Here is a 20,308-nt window from a genome sequence, read left to right on the forward strand (position 1 = left end):
GCTGGAAAGTGGGTAGGGGACAGTGTCCCCCTCCAAACTGGAGAATGAAGGGAAGGAAGATCTTTGGTGGTGGCCAGGTGAGTGTGGTATGAGTGTGTATGTGTGTGTGTGTGTGCTCTCTGAAGCCTTCAGCTGGGGCCAAGTCACTCCCTTCCCTCGGGAGAGAATTTCAAGCCAATCCTGGCACCTGTGGAGGAGTGCCAGCTCCATGCCTGGCACTGGGCTTGGTACTAGGGACCCGCGGGGAAAAGTCAGGGTCGTCCTGGGCAGAAAGTCCAGGCCCACACCTTGGCCTTAGCCAGAGCCACGAGCTGGTGGAAGAGTCAGGGCAGGGCAGAAGGCACAGCATGAGGGAGCAACCCAAAGTGTAGACCCCTGCCATCAGGCCTGCAGGCTGGGGGCACCCTGGCTGGCTTGTCAAGGCAGCTCCCGGATCTGGGCCTGGAGGGCTTGGCATACTTGCACCCCCTCACCCCATGGCAACAGTTGGTTTTGCTTTTGACTCATGTGGAACTAGGCGTGTGGGACAACCAGGGTGAGCCGTGGGAGCCTGAGTTATGGGCTTAAGGGAAAACAGTTTGTTCTCCACCCCTGCCCCCCAGCAGGTGAACTGCCACCAGCTGGGTGACCCAGAGGTGCCATTTGCAGGGACCCCCCACCACCACCAGCTCCCCGCCACCCTGGCTGGACCTCAGCCTCCAAGTGATTTTAGGGGCTGTGATCCCTGCATCTCAAGGACATTCCCTCAGACCAGGCCATTGTAAGAGTTGTTGGAGGATCAACACTGTTTCCTTTACATCCTCGATTTAGCTGGAGCTAAGGAAGAAGGGTTTTAGATTCCTCAGAAACCTCCACAGTTGGGTGACATTGGGCTCTCCAAAAGAGCCTGTGGCATTCTTGATGCCAAATTCCTGCTTCTCTGAGTGGGGCAGTTTCTCGCGGTGAAGGAAAGCTCAGGCTTTGTTATCAGACTTTCGAAGTTGTGTGCATGGGCCCCACCTCTTACCAGCCAGGTGACCCTGAACAGTTACCAGGCCTCCAGGACTCAGGCTTCTCAGCTATGGAGGGGCCCTCAGTACAGAAGCAGCCTCAGAGCTGGAGATTTCCAGGAGGGCCCAGGAGGCCTTCCCCACTGAGCCTGGAGCAGCTACGGAGAATTGTCAGGATGGTGGTTATTCTTTTTTTTTTTTTTTTAAGATTTTATTTATTTATTTGAGAGAGAGAGAGGGAAAAAAAAAAAAAAAACCCAGCATGAGAGGGGAGAGGGTCAGAGGGAGAAGCAGGCTCCCCGCTGAGCCAGGAGCCCGACGCGGGACTCGATCCCAGGACTCCCAGGATCATGACCTGAGCCGAAGGCAGTCGCTTAACCAACTGAGCCACCCAGGTGCCCAGGATGGTGGTTATTCTTGATGTCGCCTCTGGCCCTTCTGGAGGAGGGCAGGGGCTCTGTGGACACCGTGTCTGTCCAACCTGGACTAGGGGCACATTTCCCAGCCATGAAAGGGCCTTGGGCACCCTGAAGCTGTGGTAAATGAATACTACAGGACTGGCCAGTCAACGGCCCCAAATGCCAGCCAGGCTCGGGCTCCATCTGCTAATTAGGGAGCGTTTATCTGGTGCCCAGTAGAACATAGTGGCCAGTTCAGCCACGCCAGAGTCTGAACTCCTTGCTGGCAGCAGGCTGGGGCGGAGGCTAGGAATGGGCGGGCACAGGGGTGTCCCTAGGGCTAAATAGACCACATTCAGATATACCTTAAGGAAAAAAGAAAACCAAACAGGAAGCAGGAGGCTGCTGTATGAGCTGGAGTTGAGAAGCTTGGTTCTGGCATATGACAAGCGACCATTCTTCCCAATGAGACAGTGCTGGCTGGTCTCCTGAGGGCATCTCTGGTGAAGGCCAGCCAGTCTGGCTCCTCAAGGAGATGGGCTCTACTCTTCTTCTTGGAACCTTGTGAGGAGGAACCCCCAGTGGGAAGGTGGAGGGGAACTCCTCTGTGTGTGCCCCTTGGGTACTGGGCCATGCCTGCACCTCGTTCCATCCTACGGCGCAGTGGGGCAGGGACCGAGACGGGAGACAGGCCAAGAGATCTACCAAAGGTAGGAGGACTCAAAACTGAGATTCTGTCCATCAGTGTATGTATTTTTTTGGTGCAGTTGGGACCCTTTGGGCTAGTTTGGAACGCCTGGGTTTCTTGGCTTTGTAGTTGAGAACCAAGGCGGGGGAGGGTAGAGCTGCAGAACCACCCTCTCTGCAAGTGGGGGAGTCAGGATTCAGACTGGGCAGTCTGGCTCTGGAATCCACGTGCTAGACCTCTTCTGTCCATCGCCACTTGTGACTTTGATGTGGCCCCTTCCTGGGCCAGAGCACTGCAGAGCCCACCTGGGAGGCCCTGGTGTCTCGGAGAGGAGACAGGAAGGCTTTGGCTACAGAGCAGGTGGGGTTGGGCTGCCCGCTGGAGGGGGTGCTGCCCTGACCCTCTGCCCAGGCTGGGGAGGAAGGCTTTAGGCTGAGCAGAGAGAGAGAGAAAAATTGTCAGTTTCTGTGCATATGCTCATTTTCTTTTCTCTGCTCTTGAGTCTTGGATTCTTCCTGTGGTGTTCTCTTGCCGTCTCTTTTTCCAGTTTCTCTATTTATCTCTCTCTATCTCTCCAAGGGTCTCTGAGTCTGAGCCTCTCTTGGCACGGCTCTGTTCGTCCCTGTAGCCTTTCCCAAGACTCTTTTCTGGAGGCGTTTTCTCTCGCTGTGGTATGTCTTTGTCAGTCGGGATCTGTCTTGTTCCTGTCCCCCTCTCCACGTTGCTGTCACATCCTGAGCAGGATTCTGGGAGAAGGGCAGGCCGGGACCTGACCCTGGTCTGTATGGGGGTCACTGACTGCAATGAGCCAGGGGCTTGACAAGTCTGCAACCTTGAAGGTAAAAGCTGGTGGGGGAGGGGGGCTGCTTCTCCTTCTCAGGGGAGTATGCAGCATCAGGCATTGGCCTCATAATTAACCTTTTCAAAGGCATTCCTTTTGGTATCAGGTGACAGTCTGGGCATGCTGGTGGGAGGCTGCCCTGCCTCCAAAGGGCACCCCTGATGGCCAGCCTTTGGCTCTTCCCCCTCGCAGAAGAGACCTGACTGCAGTCTCCCTTCCCTGGGCCGGCTCTGCCCGGGTCCCATGGCTGCGGGGGGCTGCTAGTGCTCTCAGCCCTCACCCCGGCTGCCCTAGAGGGTGGAGCCCTGGGTTCCTGTGGGTAGGGCTGGGGACATGGCGGGCAGGAACCTCAGGCTGGCTCTTCCCCTTCTCTGGCTGGAAAGAGGATCCCCTGGGTCTCATCTGTCTGTTCCATCACTTAATCCTTCCCCACCCCATGCTAGCTGTTCTTCTAAGGTCACACCTGCCCCAGTGCTCTCCCCGCTAGAAATAGCTGGGCAGGATAGGGAACCGCCCTGGTAGGGTCAAGCTGGTCCCCAAAATACCTCACCAGCTGTCGGTGATCTGGGTAAGGTAGAGCATTGGCGTAGGCTCGGGGCAGGGCTCTGCTCTCCCTTGGACCTCTTCTCTCAGTGAGGGGCTGTCCTCTGGTCCAAGTCGCTGTCATCACCTAGGGGTGGGTGGGGGGTGAGCACCTGTCATGGGCGAGTCACTGGGTTCAGGGTGGGGCTGTCTATGAGCTGGCCCACTGGCTGCCCTACAAGACATCTCCACTGATAAGCCACACATATGCTTGCCCCTCAGCATGTATGAACCCCAGCTCCTATCTAGACCCCTCCCCGCATTCTCCCCCCACACCCCTCCCCTCCCTTCTTCCTCCTCTCTTTCTCTGCCCCACTTTCCCCCCTGCACTCTCTCTCAGCATGCCCAGCCAAGCCCTCCTCATTCCTCACCTGCATCCATGGCGTTCTTCCCAGGACTCCCGGGGCTCCCGCCTGGCCCTTCCCACTGCTTCTCTGCATGCAGCCAGTCAGCTTTTCTGTTCCGTTGTTTATGTTTAGTTATGAAATGGTTTAATCCTACAGAAAATAATATAACCTCTCAGTGGACCTACCTCCCAGATTTAACAAACGTTCAAGTGTTGCGGCATTTGCCTGATACTTTCCTTACATTGAGGTGTAATTGGCCTCAGATACTCTCTGACAGAAAGACAGACAAAGGAGGTGTCTGGAAAATGCTAAATTCCCTTCCTCCTGCCTTGGGTTCTATCTATGAGGTGGGTCCAGGAGAAAGGCGGGCTCTAGGTAGACTGGGAAGGGGGTGCGGGCAGGGAGAGGAGTATGAGCAGAGGCTGGAGGCACGACTGCCTCGGGCCCGTGTGAAGGTCAGGGGGAGGCCTGCTTCTGTGGAGGGAGAGCCCGAAAGGCAGGCAGACCCGCACACAGGCGCCTGGCTGTCCTCGAGCAGCCGGCCCCTTCTCTCCTTGCACTTCCTTCTCCTTCTGCACCTACACTAGGTGGACAGTAACAACGTTTATGGGGTCTCCCAGGTCCCCGGGACGAAGGCATCACCCGGTCACAAGCAGCCTACAGCTGGGCACCAGGGTGGGCTGGAGGACACCGCGCCCCTCTTGCATTTTCTGGTTCCCTGGCAGGAGTGGAGCTCTCCCCACGGGGAAGCCTGGTTAAACAGGGCCGCGGAGCCGGGGGAGCCCGAGGCCGGCCCTGTGGCTTTGCCTCGCTGCGTGGGCTGCTTCACTGGCCTCCCCCTGGCAGCTCTGCCTGAGTTCTCATTTTTGCTGTGCGGATTTTTCTTTTTCCATCTGTGCTCCACCTTGTCCTCCCCTTCTGCAAATGTGAAGGGACACCAGGAAGCCCTGGGCCTAAGGAGAAGTGCCAAGAAAAGACTCCTGCGGGCTGAATGGCCAACCTCAGTGACCAGGGAGGAAGCTCTCAGGACAGAGGATGCAGCGTCAGCCCCTGGGGCCGTGAGGCCAGGTCAGGGTACTTGGACTGCCTGGCTCAGCTATTCGGAGTGCCTGAAGTGCCAAAGGGATTTAAACCAAGTTGGGATCACCCCAAACCTGGCCAGTCATGTCCCATATCCGACCCAACAGCAAGTTAGTATGTCCCATATGACCTCCCTCAAAATGCAGCCAGGCTCTGCCCCTTCCTCTCTGTCTGCTCTGTCCCCACGCTGGCCCAGTCCTATCACCTCTGCCCAGGACACCTGGGCAACTGAGCTGGCCTCCTCAGGGGTCTCCCTACTCTCACTCCTGTCTTCCCACCAAGCAAAGTGATCCTTTAAAAATATAAATCTGATCACATCACACCCCTGTTTAGAACCTTCTAGAGGTCTCCCTTTCTTTTGGGAATGAGTTCCCAACTTCTTACCCTGCCCCCAGGCCCTGGGTGGTGGGCCCCCACCCCCGTCTGCCCTTCCTGACTTATCCCCTGCGTCCTCCTTTGCTGGCTCTAACTCACTGCTCAGCCACTTTCTCCTGGGACACCAAGCATAGTGTTGCCAAGCGTAGGGCTGCCTTTGCCATTGCTGTTCCCTCTGCCTGAAAACTCTTCCCCCAGATTTTTTTTTTTTTTAAGATTTTATTTATTTATTTCACAGAGAGAGATAAAGCGAGAGAAGGAACACAAGCAGGGGGAGTGGGAGAGGGAGAAGCAGATTCCCCGCCCAGCACGGAGCCCGACACGGGGCTCCATCCCAGGACCCTGGGATCATGACCTGAGCCGAAGGCAGACGCTTAACGACTGAGCCACCCAGGCGCCCCTTCCCCCAGATTTTCAAGCAGCTGACTCCTGGACACTCTAGCCTCAACTCACATGACATATCCTAGAAAGGCCTTCCTTGACCACTTCCTCAGAGAGCCTGCCCGCCCTGTCACATTGTCACATTTTATTGTCTTCAGGACACTTATCATAATTTGTCATTATCTTGTTTGACTCTTTGTCTACTCCTTTACCATCTCTTCCCCACTACAGTGTGAGCTCTGTTTTCCCAGGGCCCAGAACAGTGCCTGACACATAGCAGGTGCGCAGGAAGTTGTTGTTGAAGAAATACATGAATGCACAGCGAGCTGGTGCGAGTGTAGGGCGTGGGGTGCAGACCTGCACCCCCCTTAAAGGCAAGTTCTATGGTTTAGCTCCTGTTCCTCCTCCTGTGTGTCCATCTTTGCGGATAGGCTGGACTTGTGGTGGGAACACTGCTCAAGATTAGCTGGGATCCTTATAGCAAAGAACAGCGAGGGCTTTCCAATTCTAATGTGCACACAAACTACTTAGATGTGGTTAAAATGCAGATTCTGATTCAGTAGGTCTGCCTGGGGCCTGAGATTCTGCATTTCCACCAAGCTCTCAGGTGATGATAGGATTAGTCTCAGATCACACCTTGAGTAGTGAGGGCCTAGGGTGTTGGAAAGATACATTTGAAGTCCTTCTCTTTCTTTTTCTTCCTTCTGTCCAAATGTGACCTTTTTCCCATTTGGGCTCAGGCTTTGTGACCACGTGGGAATTTGGCCTGGCAAATTGGGGCTCTGTATGAGGATTTCTGTTCCAGCACTTCCCCGAAGCTGCCAAGGGTGGTTGTTGTGGGCTGCCTCAGAGGTGGTGGGTTCCCATCATTGGAAATGTTCCTGTGAGCTTGAATGGTCGTGTGTCAGGGGTATAGATGCCTGTGTGGGTAGAAGGAGGCCCCTCCCTGCTGCTCAACTTTGTGTCTCGGTGTGCCTTCTACAAACTTGTGGAACCAGGATCTCAAGTTGGGGCTCATTCACCTGTGGTGACTTTTACGGGTCATCTGGCAAGTCCTCAAGCCCCACCCTAGTTGAGCCACCCTTCCTTAGTGCATGGCATTCTGAATGCTGTATGTGTGATTCAGTGGATAGGGTAGGGGGAAGAGGGGTGATGGCTTGGCTTCGGGAATAGTTCAGTCATGTAGGGGATGTAATGCTTGACCTGATTGGATCCGTGGCAGGGGGCAGGGGTGGGTGCATTTTATGTTAAGTCTTCCCTCTTTCAATTTGGTTCACCAGACCATGACTGAGCTTTGTATTAGTCAGGACAGGCTAATACTATGTAACAAACTCTCAGTGACTCGTTATAATAGAGGATATTTTCCTGCTCATGTCATACACCCAAACTGGTTCCTGGAGGGCTGTGCTCCAGGTTGTCATTCAGGGACCCAGACTCTTCCATCTGGGGACTCCACCCCCCATGGATCTCTGTATCCAGTCAGCAGGGGAGGGAAGAGAGAATGTGGAGGATTGTAGGAGATTTTATAGGTTGTCTGGAGGAGGCGGACATCATCCCTGCTTATATTCCATTGGTCAGAATTCAGTCACATGACTGTACCTCCCAGCAAGGGAGGCTGGGAAATGTAGTCCAGTTGTGTGCCCAGCTATGAGTCAGATGCTATGATGGAAAGTGAGCATATCAAGGCACAGATGTTTACAAGAAATGTATAACTTTTGAAAGGAGACAGGTGTATAAACAAATAATGACAATATAGTGGTAAGTACAGTTCTAGAAATATGACCAAACTATAGAAGCAATGTAGAAGAGGGAGTAAATGAGGGATAGACCTGTGCAAAGGCCTCAGAGATGTTGACAGCAAGAGATCACATGGGGTATGGCATTCTATGCAAAGGCACAGAACAGCATCTTATGTCCAGGGAGGATTGCAGGCAGGCCGTGCATTGTGGGGGAAAGGGGAAGAGCAGAGGTAGCAGGACATGTGACTGGAGAGGCCACTGGAACAGAGGTCATGAATAGGCTTGTGTTCCTGGGAGGCAGAGAGCCAACAAAGGTCAAGAAGCTGGAGATAAAACCACTGAATGGGAACAGATAACAGCAGAATTGGAGATGGTGCAACTTAGCACTCCCTCCGTTGGAACCCTCAGAGGAGTTTCACATGTTTCTGTCTCTTAGGCTGTGAAGTTTCTAATGGAGGAGGAAGCTGGGGGTGTGGGCAGGTGATCTACCCAAGTCATCGGGTCTAAAGTGCTCCTGCCACGACTCCCTGGGCCCGCCTGGCTTTTGCTGGGTCCACCTGACAGCCCAGGGTCTTTCTGGGGCTTCCAGCACCTTTGAAGAAGCTTTTAGCACCCTTCCTGAGTTTTAGGATGGCCCACCCAGTGTTGGTGCTGACCAACAGCACTCCCAAGCACAGGAGAGGCGAGCTCTTGGGAAGCCGGGGTTGCATACTGACCAGGGCAAGGCCATAGGAAAGAGGTGGACTCTGCCCAGCGACCCCAGCCTTCTTCTTTAGCCTATTCTTTTGTTTTTTTCCTTTTGCACAAGACTTTATAGGGGTGGGGAAAGATGAGGGTGGGTCTGGAAGTACCCTGACCCATTTGTATTCCAACAAAATGGGAGAAGGAGAAGCTTGGAGAAGGGGATCGAGGAAGGGAAGGACATTGGATTGTCGATTAGAAGCACCCCACTTGGCTTCTCTCCAAAAGAATATTGTGTCAAGGGAGCGTGTTGGGGACCAGTTCTGGAATCTCACTGTCTAGAACAGTGGCCTGGGTTTGGGACCACCAAAGGTCTGCCTTGGTCTCATCTCTGCCAAAGAATGTGCTGTCTTTGTCCCAAACTTTGGCCAGAATTTGATCCCATGGTGGCTAGAAGGACACTTTGGGGACCACCATTCTGGGCCACTTAGAGGGATGATTAGAATAAAAAGAATTGACAAACACTGGGTTTGGGCATGTGGTTCAGCCAGAAAGAAGGTCAGTCAGAAGGTGGGAGTATGTTTTCTCCTTCTTCACCTTCTTCAGGGCCTCTCGCTTTGTTATGGTCCTTGGAGGTGGGTGTCGGGGGGAGGGGAGTGTTGGGCAGCTTAGGGGTGGGGGAGGGGGTTAGAAACTTCAGGAGGGTCTTTGGTGAGGCCAAGGGATAGATAGAGACCCCATCCCCACTGCAGGGGGGAGCAGGGTGACCTCAGCCAGGACCCTGCTGGAAAATACACACACATACACTCACATGTACACACACCCCAGTGTGGGCAGGCTCATCTTAGGCTGGCCTCATCCTCTGTGGGGAGGCGGATATCTTTGGCAGTCTGTCCCACACACAGATGTCTCTTTTACCATGCTTCATCCCATGTACTAGCCAGATTTATCTTTCTAGAATCCTACTTCCACAGGGTTGCTCCTGCTCCGCACCCTCCAGGGCTCCCTATTGCCTGGAGGAGGAAGTCCAAGCTCTTCCTCTCGGTCTCAGAAGACCCCTCCAGCCCAGCCCCCTTGCACTGCCCATCACTCCCTGTCCCTGCCCTAGCACCTGACTCCTCCAGCCCCACACTTTCCTGGGGACCAGAGGAAAGAGGGATGACAAGCAGCCAGGGGCTGACGCACTGTGGGATTGGGAGGGGCCAGGGGTAAGCTCCAGCTTCACAGTAGGAAACCATACCTCAAGCTCAAGTCCAAGGGAAGCTCTACCCCTCCTACCTGAAGCCTGACTCAGAGCTGACTGAACCCCGCCCTGGCAGCCCCCAGCTTTCCAGGTGGTCAGCTGTCCTACAGTCACCCCCTTCCCCCTTGGCCAAGGGGAGCCTGAGCGATCTCATGTTGGGACAAAGTGCAAGAGCCTCAAGTGAACCTGTGAAGTTCTTTCAGCCGTTGTCAGGGCAGAATAACCTGGTTGATGGCCCTGACCAGAAGCAGAAAGGGCTGTGGGAGATAGGAAGGGAATGCCGGAGTCTCTTCACCTCAAAAAAGGTGACCGCATTCATCAAGCACCTTCAGTGATCCAAGTACCATGCTCACCTATGTTAGCTCATTGAATCCGCACACCACCATGGGTTGGCTGTTCTTACTCACCCCCACCTTACAGATGAGAAAATTGGGTCCCAGAGGGGTTAAGTGACTTGGCCAAGGTCACCTAGCTAGGAAGGAATGATTTGGAATTCTGACTTCGGAGCTCAAGCATTCCATCACTAGCTAGAGTATTAATAATGGCAAAGCAGTACTGAGAGAGGCGACTACTCCTGATGGTCCCCTCTGTGCCTGGCATGTGTTAAAGCACTTTGCAGATGTATTTTCCCTGTTCAACTTCGCTTTGGTCCATGAGAAGGAGAAAAATGGACTTGACCCTGTTTCATAGATGAGTAGACTGAGGCTCCGAGAAGTTAAGTAGGAATAATTGTTTGGCATTTGGCGGCACTTTCTCGTGTGTCTTCTCTTTGGATCTTCACAACACCTATGGGGACAAGACAGGTATTTCTACTTAACTGCCCTAGTCGCCTACAAGCCTCAGCAGGCTGGAACTGGAACCCTCCTCTCCTGACTCCCATCCAGTGCTCTTTCTCACAAGGCTGTGGGTCAGCATTGTGTGTGGGGGAGGAGGGTGCATGGGATGAGCCCACTAGGAAGTTTCAGGGGGAGACAGAGCAACCACCAGTTTGGATACCTTCTAGACTTGAGGAGGTTTCCCCGGGCTAGTGCCACCCTGTACATCTTTGCTTTCGTCACTCTATGCGCATCCTGCTGCGGGTATTGGGCTGTCAGCCCAGACCCCACCACATTAATGTCTGACATGTCCCAGGCAGCGCCCACGCACCTGATGAGCTGTTGGAAAAGCCGGAGGCCTCCTCCCCAAGCCCAGCCCATGCACACCAGCTGGACAGCTCCCCCGGGGCCCCCGAGATGCTCCTAGCCAGGCCTGTCTGTCCCCATGCTCTCCCTGCTGCCTCCCTGACCTCAGGGGCTATAGCTTTCCCTGGCACTGGGGACCCAGACTGGTGTCAACAATGAGAGTGATAATAATAGCTAATGTGTTTGGGGCCCTTAGTCTGTGCCAGACTGTGTGCCCAGCGCTTTACACACCTTGTCTCCTCTTGCCCATTGCGTCAGGCAGCCTCCGTCACTGTCCTCATTTTACGGTTGAGGAAACCAATTTGAATCCGGATCTGACTGGCTATGCACCATTTGTTACTATTATTCACATTTTCCAAAATGTTGTATAGGTACCACTGTGAATTCAGGAAGAGATTTTGCTGGCGGGGGGGGGGGGGGGGATGCTTTTATCTTTCAGTGATTATGTATTGTTTCAGTGTGTGTTGGTGTTAGGGGTTGAAGTCTTATGTGTCCCCCCAAATTCATATGTTGTAATCCTAATCCCCAGTACCTCAAACGTGGCCTTATTTGGAAATAGGGTTGTTGCAAATGTAACTAGTTAAGATGAGGTCATGCTGCGGCAGGGTGGGCCCCTAAATCCAGTGACTGGTGTCCTTGTAAAAAGAAGAAATTTGGACCTAGAAACACACACAAGGAGGATATACTGTGTGAAGATGAAGGCAGAGATTGAGCTGATACTTCTGCAAACCAAGAAACACCAACCATTGCCCACAAGCCATCAGAAACTAGGAGAGAAGCGTGGCCACAGCCTTCAGAAGGAGCCAACCCTGCCAACCTCTTGATCTCAGACTTCTAGCCTCCAGAACTGAGACAATAAATTTTTGTTGTTTAAGCTACTTTGTCTGTGGTACTTCGGTACCGCAGCCCTGAGCTAATACAGTTAGAATACACACACGCACGCACGCACTCGTACGCTTACGACTTTACAGATACTATTGCTTTGGATGTGACTTATGATGGGATGAATAATGGCCCCCAAAGATTTCCATATCCTAATCCCCACAACCTGTGAATGTTACCTTAAATGGTGAAAGGGACTTTGCAGATGTGATTAAGGATCTCAAGGGGAGAACATGGGGCACCTGGGTGGCTCAGTCACTTGAGCATCCAACTGTTGGTTTCAGCTCAGGTCATGATCTCAGGGTCTTGGGATCAAGCCCCATGTCGAGCTCTGCGCTCAGTGGGGAGTCTGCTTGAGATTCCTTTCCTCTGCCTTTCACCCCACTCACTCTCTTTCTCTCTCTCAAATAAATAAAATCTTAAAAAAAAAAAAAAAGAAGAAGAGGAGAATATTCTAGATCATCCAGGTGGGCCCAGTATAATCACAGGGGTCCTTATATGAGGGAGGCAGGGGCGCCAGAGAAGGAGCTGTGACAACAGAAGCAGAGTTTGGAGTGATGTGCTTTGAAGATGAAGGAAGGGGCCACAAGCCAAAGAATGTAGGTGGCCTCTAGCATCTAGAAGATGGCAAAGAAACAGATTCTCCCCTGGGATATTGGGAAGGAAACCGTCCTGCTGACACCTTGATTTTAGCCCCTGAAGACCCATTTCAGACCTTCAGACCTCCAGAACTCTAAGAAAAGAAGTTCATGTTGTTGTAAGCCACTAAGCTGTCATTTCTTACAACAAGAATAGGAAACTAACATCCAGCTTCAATAAGCATTCAAGCTTTCCAGAAAGGAACCCAAAGAAAAACAATAGATAAATCATAGTAGTGGTGGTATGGGTCCTGTGTGGGCAAGGGGCTTGTGCACACATTGGGGGAGACCCTGTCTGCACTGTCCTGCCTCCAAGGGGGAAATGCATAGCTTTGGGAAGCCCGGTGGTCGGGGCTTCACTCTTGCCTCAGTCACTACCTTTTGCTGTGTGTTGTTGAGCAAGTTACCTAACTTCTCTGTGTACCTGTCTCCTCATCTATAAAACACAGGGCTAATCCTACCTACCTTGTGGGTGGTGCATAGTAATTGCTCAATATCAGAATATTGAGGAATCTTGTTGACTCACACTACAGCCTGGAGAGGCTGGCGGGGGAGGGTCAAGTCACTGGGCATTCTTGAGCATGCGGTTCCTGCCCCTGCGTGGTGGGTCATGGTGGGGGTAAAGGCCAGGGCACTCGTGAGAGCCTGGGTCTCCTTAGTCGTGAGATTTCAGCTCTGGGAGGGCAGGAGTGATCCCGGTGCAGGGTCTGCGGAGTCAGACTTGGAGTCAGGGAACCTTTGTGGAGAGTATGCTCCAATGGCCTGTGTACGCAGGTAGCCAAGCTGGTGCCTTCTTGAGAGCTTACCTTGGAAATGGACCTGTGTGGGCTCCCTGGAGAGGCTGATGATTTGGCGCTCCCGGCAGACTGGTGGTCTTTAAATACGTGTTTAGAATGTCTTCAGCATCTGTGGGAAGCTGGCTGGGGAGAGTGAAGGACTCCGGGGGCACCCCCAGCCTCCTCTGTTGTCCTGGGTTGTTCATCTCAGACTCACAGCAAAGCTAAGAAGTCACCAGACCCAGCCGCTGTAGACAGTGGTTTGGTGAGTGTTACTTCCCGAGCAGGCTTCTGGAGTGTCTCACCTGCCATCCCCACCCCAGAGTCTCCAACTACCTGTGGCACGACCTTCAAGCTCTGGAAATGACTCTCCATCCCATCACATTTCCAGTGATACTTGCGGGTGCCCAGTGCCCCGTGGAGTGGCACACCAGACATCAGCCCTTACCCTGCTCTGATGCCAACTGTGTGGTCGTCCCCAAATCACTGGAATAAATTATCCGGGGCCTCCACCCTGGATGGCACCACTTTCTCTGACACATAGCAGCATTTCCTGGGATTCATGAACAAGTCCATTCACTCCGATCTGACTGCTTCGTCTAGAAAGGCTGACACTCCCACTGCCAAGCCTTTGTATTTGCCTTCCTCCCTCCTTTCTGCAAGGCCTCCCTCTGCTGTGTCCTCCTCTGAGAAGTCTGCTTTGCTCACCCCAGCCACACTGATCTCGTCCTGCCCTGAAATCCCATTCTGTGGCTTTATACACTTCTCAGGCTGACACTCATCTAACGCTACTAGGTGAATCCCTTGTGCCCATGTGGCTCTCCCAGCGTCCAAACAGGTCATGGACCATGACTTAACACTCTTTCTGAAATGCGCTAACGCAGTGCATGGGACATCAGATAAAGGCTAGACCGGGAGGGGATTTGAGGTAGTGCAGATTTGTGTTATTTTCCCGAAAATGGTCAAGGGAGACTTCTTTGACTTGTTAAGGACTTTGGGAGCTGGGTTGGGCCCCCTCTTGAAGTTGGGGTGTGCTGCAGTGCCCAGTGTCTTGGCTTCAGCACGGTGTGGGCTCAGCAAATGAATGCATCCATTGCAGGCAGCTCCTTGCCTGGGTGGATGGGTCCGCTCTGCCTTCTGTCTTTCTCCCTGGCTGTTGCTTCAGGGATCCGTGAGGTGTCTGTTGCCTGAAGGCTGTAGTCGTTTTGATAAGAGAGCCTCTATCCCTCCTGTCTGCCCACCCTCAACCTGACCTCATCCTGGGGCGTTCTGAGCACCTGCCATGCCGCCGCATGCCTGCACTGCCCCTTTCTGTTTCTAGAACACTTCTGCCACAGCATCTTATCTGGGCTCTCCTATCTCCCTGAGTTGCATCATCTTCCCCACTGCACAGATAAGGATAAGTGCCTTGCAAAGGGTCACTCGGTCAGCTGGTGCAGTTTGGAGCCCAGGCTCCAGACTCAAGGGCTCTGCTCAGTGCTCTTTGAGTGGCTCCTCGCGGGCCGACAAGGAGAGAACTTTAATGATTCATCTCTAGTTCATGTCCACACTCTGCTGGTTGTCCATACCATAAAGCCATGAGATCTTATTGTCTCTCTTTTTTTATGACAGTAAAATATACATAACATAAAACTTACCATTTTTTACGTTGTGATAACATACACATAAAATTTCCCATTTTAACCCTTCTAAGTTTATTGGCATTAACAACACCCACACTGGTGTGCAATCCTCGCCACCGTCCTTCTTCACAGCTCTTTCATTCTTTTTTTTCCTTTAAGGCCTAGTGTCTTATACCTTCTGGGGATTAATTTCTTTTTATTTCTTTTTTTTAAAAAATATTTTATTTATTTACTTACCTGTTGATTTAAAGAGTGTGAGCTGGGGGACAGAGGACAGAGAGAATCTTGAGCAGACTCCCCGCTGAGTGCAGAGCCCGATCTCGTGACCTGAGCCGAAACCAAGAGTCAGATGCTTAACTGACTGAGCCACCCAGGCACCCCGTTAATTTCTTTTTAATAAGGGTGTTAGAAATTTCCAAAGTCCAGAGGTGTGGATCTCTTAAAGGTTCTCTGATTTGGTGTATAGTGTCATATTGGTTGTGAATACTGATGGTTTTATTTTTTCCTTCTGAGTCTCTCATTTCTTTTTCTTGTGTTAATGCCTTGGCAAGGACCTTGGCAAGGATCATTAGTATAATAATGGATAGACATAGTCATAGTGGGCAACATCCTTGTTTTGTCCCAGAGTTTCTTCCCTGGGGGTTATTTTGGGTAGATAAACATTTTCAGATTAAGAAAATGTACTCCTATTTCTTATTTGCTAAATTAAAAAAAATCACAAATGGATGTTGAGTTTTATCAAATACTTCATCTACCTGTATGAGAATGATCATTTAGTTTTTATTCTTTGGAGGTTTTTATCCATTATTTGATGAATGTGGTAAATTACGTTAATAGATCTTCTGATTATGTGTTGTTCTTACACCTTTATGAATTTTAATAAGAATGTAACCCTAATTGGTGGAATTTCTGCATTTTCTTTCTTTTACTGAATTTATTCATTCAGACCGTGGTAGTTGAGAGACCAGGGTTTGAAGCCAGAATACCTGGGTTTGAATCCCAGTTCCACACTTTGCTAGTTTGGGCAAATTATTTAATCTCTCTGTGTGTTGGTTTCTTTCTCTGGAAAATAATAATACCTATTTCAAAGAGTTGATATGGGAATTAAATGAGAGAAGCCATGTGAAAAGTCTTAGCCCAGTGCCTAACAGAGTTCTCAATAAATGTTATTTTTATTATCAAGCATTTATCGAGCACCTGCTTTATATCAGGACCTAAGCTAGATGCTGGGAACTCATAGTTAGGGTAATCACAAACCCATTAACCAGCACAGCTGTGTAAGTCCTGTTTTATACCTGTTATCCTGACATAATTGTTATTAGCACTCCCTTTTGTTCTCAAAATTTCCCAATTTGGATGATAAATTATTTGGTCACCAACTTATAGATGAAAAGATCTATGTAATGTGGATGTGGAGGACCTGCTGAATCATTCACAACTGAGGTCCCCAAACATGGAGCAGAATTATGATTGTAGTCATGGTAGATGTTCTTCGGGGCCCTGCAGATGTCACAAGCCTTTCCCTAGTCTTCTTGTTTGTGTTTTTGCCAACAAGAAATCTGCTGCCATCATTACCTTTGTTTCTCTGAATGTAATGGATATTTTTTCTATGGCTGTTTTTAAGATTTCCTCTTTATTACTGATTTTGAGTCATCTGCTTATGATGTGAATTGGTGTAGTTTCTTTATGTTTCTTGTGTGATTGAGTTTCTTGGGTTTATGAGTCCAGAAGAGAAATCACAAAGGAAATTTTAAAATTTAGGAATGAATTTAATGAATGATGTGCAAGACCTCTACATTGAAAATTATACTACATCGCTGAATGAACTGAAAGACCTAAATAAATGGAAAGATTTACCATATTCATGGATTAGAAGTCTCAGTATTGTTAAGTAGCTATTCTCCCCCTAAGTTGATCTATAGAGCCCATGCAATTACAATTTTAAAAATTCTAGGAGGGATTTATTTATTTTATTTTGTAGAAATTAATCAATTTATTCTAAAATGTGTTTGAAAATGCAAAGAATCTAGAACAACCAAAACAATTTTGAAAAAGAAAAAGTTTGATTTTAAGACTTAACTAAAAACCTATAGTAATCAAGAAAGAATGGTGTTGGTGTCAGGATATATAAATCTGTCACTGGAACAGCATAGAGAATCTAGAAGTAATAGACCCCACACATATATAGTTAATTGATTTTTGACAAAGGAGTCAATGTAATTCAATGGGAAAAGGATAGTCTTTTCAACAAGTTTTTCTGGAATGATACGTTCTCTGTACTCCAAGAATTACAATGTATGAAGTTTGATATTAGATTTCATTTGAACAGAGAACCCTGCTGAAACTTCCCAAAAAAGGATCTGCTAATAATTGTTTTAGGGGTGCTGTCCAGTTCCAAATCTATTGTTTTTATATCTTCACGTGAAAGTTCAGATTTGTGCCCAATTTTGAGAATCGGTAGACACCAAGAGTGTGATGACCCTTGCCCCAGATGGGTAGCCAGCACTGGACCTGGTGCTTTGGGGTGGGGGAATAGAGGACCCATGAAAGGAGATGACTTTTAGAATGGCTGTACAATGAGCTCTGTGAACTCTGTCCCCAGTGAAACAACCAAAAATGGTGAAAATCATTTTTTTAAAAAATTTAAATCTCTGCCAATTGTCCTAAACGGACAGTTGAAATGGCAAATGGAGAAGTTCTACTTCTGCTGTATGCAGCCCACAACACAGTGCTCTCCTTCCCCCCAGCTCCCAGGCTAGGTAGTAATCATAACAATTATTGGATTTATAACATATTTAAATGTAATATATATAACAATAATACAAAAAAAGAGGAAGAGAATGTAGTTATATAGGATTAATGTTTCTCTCTCTCAAAAATTTGATAAATGGAATTAAGGTAGTATAAATCTAAAGTAGGTTCTGATAAGGTAAGATATATACCGTAAGCCCTAGGGAACCATGAAGAAATAACTAAAAAATATAGTGAAAAAATCATTAAGGGAATTAAAATGTTATACTAGAAAACAAAGGAGCTGTAATGGCTATATTGATATCAGACAAAATGGACTTTAAGGCAAAAATGTTACTAAATAAATGGAGAGACATCCCATGTCCATGGACTAGAAGACTTAATATTGCTAAGATAGCAGCACTCTGCAAATTCATCTGCCGATTCTGCCCATGCACTCCTACCACATCCCAACTAGCTCCTTTGCAGAAATTGACAAGCTGATTCCAAAACTCATATGAAAATTTGAGGGGCTGAAAATAGGCAAAATACTTCTGAAAAAGAAAAACAAAGCTGGAGGACTTACATTTCCTGATTTCAAAACTTAATACATCAAGAGAATAACAAGACAAGCCACAGACTGGGAAAAGATATTTGCAGAAATTTGATAAATGGCTGTTACGCAAAATATACAAAGAATTCTTAAAACTTAGCAAACAACAAGAAAGAACAACCTGGTTACTAAATAGGCACCTCACCAAAGAAGATATATACATGACAAATAAGCACATAAAAAGGTGTTCAGCATTGTATGTCATTAGGGAATTGCAAATTAAAATAACAATGAGATACTACTACATACCTATTAGGATGGTGAAAATCCAAAACACTGACAATACCAAATGCTTGTGAGGATGTGGGACAACGGAAACTCATTCGTTGCTGGTAGAAATGCAAAATGGTACAGTCACTTTGAAGACAGTTGGCAATTTTTTACAAAATTAAACATATTCTCACTATACAATTCAGCAGTCACCCTCCTTGGTGTTTACCCAAATAAGCTGAAAACTTGTGTCCCACACAGGGTGGCTGGTGGCTCAGTCTGTTGAGCATATGACTCTTGGTTTGGGCTCAGGTCATGATCTCATGGGTCCTGGGATCGAGACCCGTGTCAGCCTTCCGCACTCAGCGAGGGGTCTGCTTGAAGATTCTCTCCCTCTGCCTCTCCCCCTACTCTCTCTTTCTATCTCTCAAATAAATAAATAAATCTTAAAAAAAAGAAAACTTATGTCCACACAAAAATCTGGACAGGGATGTTTGTGGCAACATTTTTCACAATCACAAAAACTTGGAAGCAACCAAGATGTCCTTCAGTAAGTGAATAGATAAATAAACTGTGTAATCCAGACAATGGAATATTACTCAGTACTAAAAACCAAAACAAACCATCAAGGCATGAAAAGACTTGGAGAGACCTTACATGCATGTGAAAGAAGTGAAAGAAGCCAACCTGAAAGGGCTATGTACTGTATGATCCCAACTGTACGACATTCTGGAAAAAGGGAAACTACGGAGACAGTAACATGATGAGTGGTTTCCAGGGGCTGGGGGGAAGGGGATGAATTAGGCAGAGCACAGAGGATTTTTAGTGCAGTGAAACTATTCTATGTGATAGATAATAGTGATACATGCCATTATAATTTGTCCAAACCCATAGAATGTACACCAAGAGTGAACCCTAATGTACACTATGGACTTTGGGGGAGAGTAATGTATCCATGGTAGTTTCATCAGATGAAACAATACACCACTCTGGGCTGGGACTGTGATAGTGAGGGAGACCAGGAGTGTGTGGGATCAAGGGGCATATGAGAACTCTCTGTACTTTCTGCTCAGTTTTGCTGTAAACCTAAATCTATTCTAAAGAATGAAGTCTGTTAAAGAGAAAACAACTTAGCACAAAGCTACAGAATCAAGATGGGGTAGTACAGCTGGAAGGATAGACATATGGATCAAAGGAATAGAATTGAGAGTCCAGGAATATCTTACATGTTTATTGTGAACTGATTTTCTGTAAGGGGCACCAGAACCGTTCAAGGGGAAGTGTGCTTCCTCTTGGGCCATGAGATGAATTTGAACCAAAAAATCACAAAACAGTGTGTGAAGTACTGTAATGGGGAATACAAACCAGGAGTGCTGTTAGAATTCAAAGTAAGGTGGTGGTGAGCTTCATCTGGGATGGTCAAGGAAGGGTTCCCAGGGCAGATGGCACTTGGTAAGGCCATTGGTTGAAGAAGGGAAGGGGGAAGTCCATTTCAGGCCACAAAGGATGGGAACTTTAAGAAAAGCCACGTGTATTTTTATTTCTTGTCCCTCTCTGTCTCCGTGATCCTCTGCTGTGTCCCCAGCCTCTAGCCCAGGGACCGATACGCCCTCAGCCAGTGGAATGGACAAACCAGTTCTGAGGTTTCCCTTGATCCCTCATGGTCCCCAGACATACTGGGTGGCCTTGTGTCTTTTTGAGGGGGATTGCTGGGTTAGGGAACCCACTTCTTGTAGTAAAGTCCCCTTCGTTCCTGAACTGGAAATGGTGACGAGGATTAAGGCTTGAGGGTTGGAGCCCCACAGCAAGAGTGGCTGGGAACTCCACCCTCTCGGAAGGGTGAGGAGTCGGCCTCTTGGGTTACACATGTGCCCCAGCTGGGCTCGGGCCCACCCTTCTCTTTCCTCAGCGTTTATTGCTGCTCAGCCCTGCCCAAGAAGAGCTGCCGAGTCAGCTTTCTCTGGCTGGGCCGGCTCTTGGGGCTGAGCTGCTCTGTATCTCTCACAGTATCCACCCCTTAGATAAACAGCCCACGTGTCCTCTGCACACTGCGGAGTTCTGATGTGGCTACGAACAGCTCCATTAGCCAGATGCCTCTCGAAGAAGGACCCTGGCAATGGGCCCTGCTTTTCTTCCAGCTGAGTCAGGCCCTTGCTGGAGTGACAGGGGAATCCACTTCCTGCCTGAAGAGGTGGCCGCAGCAGAACTGCAGGCTGGGCGCAGGGCCTTCCTGCCTCCCTGGCCACGCACCCGGGCCTGGGCAGGCCTCTGCATGAGGCAGCCTCCTCGACCTTTCCTGTGAAGTTTTTATC

General features: G+C 49.3%; 1 protein-coding gene across 4 annotated transcripts in view; it reads left to right on the forward strand.

Moving 5' to 3' along the window:
• SH3PXD2A (SH3 and PX domains 2A) overlaps positions 1-20,308 on the forward strand; it is a 235,102-nt gene that overhangs the window by 62,293 nt on the left and 152,501 nt on the right. The window lies entirely within an intron of this gene.

The sequence above is a fragment of the Halichoerus grypus genome, chromosome 7, assembly GCF_964656455.1.
Source record: "Halichoerus grypus chromosome 7, mHalGry1.hap1.1, whole genome shotgun sequence".
In the NCBI taxonomy this organism is placed as follows: Eukaryota; Metazoa; Chordata; class Mammalia; order Carnivora; family Phocidae; genus Halichoerus; species Halichoerus grypus.